Source organism: Benincasa hispida, chromosome 1 (assembly GCF_027475165.1).
Source record: "Benincasa hispida cultivar pf3 chromosome 1, pf3_genome.v1.1, whole genome shotgun sequence".
Taxonomy (NCBI): Eukaryota; Viridiplantae; Streptophyta; class Magnoliopsida; order Cucurbitales; family Cucurbitaceae; genus Benincasa; species Benincasa hispida.
The window spans coordinates 5620839-5627133 of NC_143478.1; positions in this window are offsets into that span (position 1 = coordinate 5620839).

Below are 6295 nucleotides of genomic sequence, written 5' to 3' on the forward strand. Positions count from 1 at the left end.
GATAGCCACCAAGTTTTTGAATGGCCAGAACAGAATAGTGATGAAGCTCATAAGTCCACCTTAATATTGGGACTTTGAATCTAATGTATTGTCGTCTCACACTTCCATTTCTTTCATTTCTTCCACAACTATTACTACTCAAGTCTCTAAACCCAAAAGAAAATTAAAAGGATTTATGTAAAGGGAAAAAAAAAAAACAAGAAGGAGAAGGGTCTATATAGAAAAAAAAATAATGAAAAATGAAAAATACTAAGGAAAGAGTTTGAAAATTACTTTAAGAGTTATAAAAGATTTTTTTTTTTTTTTTTGCAGACGATGGTTGAGAGCAATGACAAGAGCTCTGATGCGCCAAGCATAGAGAGCAGCGGCGAGGGCTGAAATTAAAGATCATATCAAATTGCTTCCAATTTCAAGAAATTTACTCTTCTAGAGTCCACAAGGACTGTAGGGGTAAAAAAAGTTACCATCTAGTGAGATATTTTCAATATTGGTAGTTACCATAGATTATGTCCTAAGCCCCAAAATCAACATATCCAATTTTTAGCACAAGAAAATCAACAAGAACACTAAATCAAAATCACAAGTACTGAGAGATAAATGGAACTCCGAGACTTGCCTAGAGTTGATGTCTTTGAACCTTCAGCCACCAATAGCACGTTCGATCTCAATAATGGAGGGCTGACGAGGTTTCGAAGCCGCCACCATAGTCTTGGATTGTTGATCGAAATGGTCTTGGCAGTGTCGTTTGTTTTGAGAGGAGGATAGTAAGAGTCGTCGTTGGGATTGAGGAAGCGAAAACCACGTTTTTTGTTAAGAAATGCATAATAAGGAAGTAAAAGTGCACAGATTTGAATAAACCCAACGACATGAAGGAACTGATAGCAATAGTATAAGGAATCGGCGACGTAAATTGAAACCATCAACGTAAAAGAATCATCAACGGCGTGAAGAGGAACCACCGATGTGAAGGGTTTAGGGTGATTTGGGGGAACCTCCCATAATTTTCATCTCATGAAACCCTAAAATAAATAAACCACAAATTACTTGACATCTATAAAGCGTCGAGTAAAATAGAATGAAAAAAGGCAGAAATTTCTACTAACCTCTGCTTTTTTTCGTTATTCTTGACATTTTTCATCAAATTTACATGTTACTTGATTTTTTCTATATATATAAAAACGTCAAGTACTCAAAAATTTTAAACGCCAAGTAATGTAATTTTTGTAATAGTGATTTTATCGATTGGAATATGTTTATTTAAATGTTGTTTTAAGAGAGGTAAAAACTTTAATACAGAAGTTGGGTGAAAACCATCCTAGTTTTTTTCTTTAAAAAACAAACGGTTAAGATAAAAAAACAAAATTGCTGTCTAATATTTACTTGTTTTTCTTTTTTTTTCTTTTTAATTTTGGGTGTTCAAAATGTGGTCACTTTAATCATATACTTTTTAAAAGTTTAAAAAGTATACATTTGCTTTAATTTGATGTTCTTCCACGTGGTTAAATATACTATTTTAAATTTTATAAATAACAATATCTTTTTTATACAATTATAATAATGCATCGACAAAAACTAACAAATTAAAAGATATGTGAGGATAAGACGAATATAATGTAAAATTGCAAATTAAAATATTCATGCATCTAGAAATACTAAAAAAAATGTCGATATCGACTATCGAGTATATTACTTAAAAAAAAAACAAAAAAAAAAACTATACAAATCAAATAATTTAGTCGCTAATGTTTGTATTTATTAAAATACTTTTATTTGCTAACTTATTAAATCGGAATTTTAAGACCAAAGTATAAGTTACTTTAAAAGTTCAAAACCATATTAAAATAATTATAGAAGTTAAAGAGGTTTGAATGAAATATTAGCTCACGTGTAATTACTTAAATGACGCTGGTTTCTATTCAATTTACATGGTTTTAAATTTATATATAACTATTTTCATGTGGTTCATATATGATTGGACTAACCAACACAAGTCTCCCATCTCTTTACTCGATCCCAAATGCTAATATATACCCCATTGATATGATTCCAGTGTGTGATGGAGTGTGAGTTCAAATATTTTATTTTTTGTTTGATAATAAAATGTCTTAACTAGTTGATCTATACTTAGATGGACACTCATAATATAGTTAGCTAATATTGAAAACATCAACTCGTTGCCACCCAACTAGAAAACACAGGTCACATATAGAATATAATAATGATAACACGATAGTTGGCGAGGTTACGTTTGACTAAATTGAAACTCTTGAAACAATTTGAATCAAGTTAAAACTAAACCGAACCCACAAAACTAAATATGAAACCTCCATCATTATAAGGACCAAATTAATAAAATGCTCAAATCACATTATTATGGGTGATTTTGGATTAAATGACATAAACGACATCTAGCGACGATGCGAGGCCAAGTCTCGCCAGTTACCTAATGGGCATGCCTCATGCATACCTTAACCTAAGGTGACCAATGTAGGCCCAAAATAGAGTTAAAGTAAGGCGCTCAGCCTCGACCTTTGCAAAGGCTGATCCTTGCAAAATGCCAAACAAGGCAAATGAGTCAAAGAATAAACCTAAAGCAACTCAAAGATACTATAAGGAGTGTTTACAGTTCAACTACACCTATAAATTCGTCAAGATAGTTTTAGGTAAAGTAAGTTCCTCTTATACTCAAACTCTTTGCTTGTTACACGGTTACATCACCGACCGACTTAATCACTAGAGCCTATGTGGCAAGCACCACACTGGTATACAAATATTTGCATCTTGTAAGTTATGTCTTTCCCTAACTTACAAATTTATCGTTGTTGTCACCAGAATGTCAAATAAGTTTTTCCTCCAAACTATGGCATCAACGCACATAAGCCAATATTCATAGAAAGCAAAAGGTATCATATTCAATTGGACACTTATAACCTTGCTCTAAACCATTTAATCCACCATCGCATTTTTCGGGATCAAATTGCACAATTGTCAAACTTGTAATGTCATACCCAACAAATCTACGGAAAAAAAATATTAACTTATAAGTTTAATCTTAATTTGGTTAAAGTTGAGCTCAACAATCTTTTAAACTAAAAAAACACACACAATATAGATATTTTATTTTAATATTGTACATTGAAAAAATTATTAAAAAAATATAATAATTTTAAAAATATTTAGAAAAATATGATAGTATGGCAGAAGAGTAAAACTAAAAGAAGAGAAAGAAGGTCGAGAGTTCAAATTTCGACTAGAAAAATATATTAGTTTTGCTGTTTTGGCCCGTTGGTCGGGCCTTCAATTCAGAGTTGCATCCTCCTCCTGATCCTTGGTTGGACTCGTGGGGATGCGACTTTTATTTTCATTTTTTTAGAAAGTAAATTGTTTTCTATTTTAAAACTTCAAAAAACCTAAATTTTGTTTATGGAGTTTTAATTTTAAAGAATAAAATTACATATGACATTAAATAGATTTTAGTATAATATTAACATAAATTACGTGCTAAACATTTATGATTTGAATCTTCCAACTTTTATTATATTTAAAAACCCTAAAAAACTTAGATTAAAAATTGATTTATATGTTTCTATTTAAAATTTTTATGGTGATTACTTTAATAAATAATATTTTCATTTCTTTAATAAATTTTAACTTGTCTATAAGATTAAAAAAAAGAAAAATTCTTATAAATAGAAAAATTCTAAAAATATTTAGACTTTATAACAAAGAGTTTCAAAAGTGCTTGTAATTTTGGAACTTTTTGTTATAAAATATAAATATTTTTAAAATTTGTTTATATTTAAAAGATCCCTTAAAAAAATTAAAATATAAGTTAATCTTTATTATCTGACAAATCGAGACACTACACTTGGTGTTAATGCCATTGTTAGCCAATCTTCATGAAGCGAGACGGTATTCTTGGATGGAGCGTGTTTGACATGGTTGTTTTGTTATTTTCATGAAAGTTTAGGGACCTAAATTGTTTTTTAACCTTTTATAAAGTATCTAAAAAATTTATACAATTTCACTTTTGTGTTTAATGAGTCTATTATTATTATTATTATCTAAAATATACCTTTTTTTTATATCTATATCTATCTATGTCTATTTGATATCTATTTATTAATACTATCTAAAAGAGGTTATGGAGAAGAAACATTTGATTTCTCCTTTTTTTTCCTCTTTTAGTTGACGATCATTGGAATATCTTACATAATTTCACATTTAAATAATTAGATTTTGATCATTAATAAATAATTTATTTTTTTAAAAAAAATCACATTTTATCTATAAAATTGTGTTTTTTTAACGCTTGTGTGAGATTGACATTTATTCAAAAAAGGCTATGGGGAGAAATATTTGTTTTCCCCTTTTACCCTTTTTAGATGATGGTTATAAGGTTACATTTGGTAATTTAACAATTAGATCAATTAAAAAATCTCATTTTAAATACTTTACTTTATCATTCACGTGGACTTAGTTTCAACAATCTATCGAGTTTGGTTAAACATCCATTTTATTCCCACACAAAATCTAATAATTAAATACTATTTTTGGTATGAGAGTTGCATGGAGGAAATACACTATATGTGCGAAATAGCTATTGCACCTCCACCTAGGCGTAGGGGGACGTGCTTGAGTAGAAGAATATGAGTTTGACGAGGTTGACCACAATGTGGAAGAATTGCCTCTTATGACATGGACAAGTAGTCAGACTAGTTATGTTAGTGCGATGATGATGATGATGCCAACATTTGATTCAGGATATTATGATTTAGATGTTGGTCCATCAAATTTAGCTGATTCTATTCGAACATTTTCTACACCTAGGAGTAGGTGGAGGTGCAATAGATATACCGAATAGTGTATATTTTAAGTAACTTTAATGAATATTTTCAAAATTTTCTATTTCCTTATATATTAGATTGAATAATTTTATGAATTTTTGTTGTAATTTTATAATTAATATTACTTATAGACTTTAATTGATGTATTTAATATATAAATATTAAATTACAAGTTTAGTCTCTAAAACTTCAAAATTGTATCTAATGAACCTTTAAATTTTAGTTTTGTATCTAATAAGATACAATTGTCTAACATATCCATGAACTTTCCATTTTGTATATAATATGATATTTCCACTGGGGATTCGACCCCTTCAACCGCCATTGTTAATCGATCTCTATGATGAAAGACGATACTCAAATTCGAAATATTTATAATTAAAATTATTATTGATTCTTAATCAAATTATCTAATAAAGATTTTGTAGGTAAAAAAAATTGTGTTTTCTTTTAATTCATAGAGGAGATTATCATGAAATTAAAATAAAAAAGTAATAAGTGTTACCAATTGAAACAAAACTCAAATTGAGGTGTAAAATTGTAATAATACGAATTTGAGCTTTTATGTTTATAAATGTTACAAATTTAATTAAGTAATTGGTAATTATTGAATCATATATTAGCATTTGTTTCTAATTGTACCGAACCATAAAGTTTGCTTTATTTACAATATTTGATCACTTTTAGATTTTTCCATAATGTTTAATTGGGTTTACATCATGTTTAAAGGTATATAAGTGATATTTCTCAAAAAATATATATAAATGAAATGGTTCAATTTGAATGTTCTAAATTAACCAATTGATTCAAGAGCATTTTGACACCAAAATCTTTTATTTTTCTTTTTTGTTTTCCTCTCTTCTTTTTTTTTTTCCCACAAAAAACGAATGAAATTTAAAACGGACTATCATTCCCTATCATAAAATCAAATTGAAATTAGAACTTCCAAAAAAAAAAAAGAAATTAACAAAATAAATCCAAAGTCGATTGATCCATAATAATTGGATTTTATAATTGATTAAATTGATTAGATGAAAAAAAGAAGGAGAATAGAAATAAAAAGAAGAAAGAGAAAAATGTGAGTCATGAGTAAAGATTATCGGAATTCGTGAGAATGGAAAGAAGAGAAGAGAGATAATATAATTATTATAAAATCACAATATTTTTTTATACATTTTTTAAATATCATATTTCATAAATATTTTGAAAAACTACAATATAGTTTCAATTTTATCCACATAGCACACACAATAAAATTACAAAGCTTACTTTATAAATTTCTTGGTGTGTGCAATAAATCATTAAACAATAAAAATGTAAAAAAAAAAAATGAAAAAGAACAAAAAAAAAAAGAACTTGGATTTTTTATACACGTTTTTTTTAGATTTTTTTTTAAAAATAATTAGGTGCATCCCTTTTTTGTGCATTTAGACATGTATATATATTTT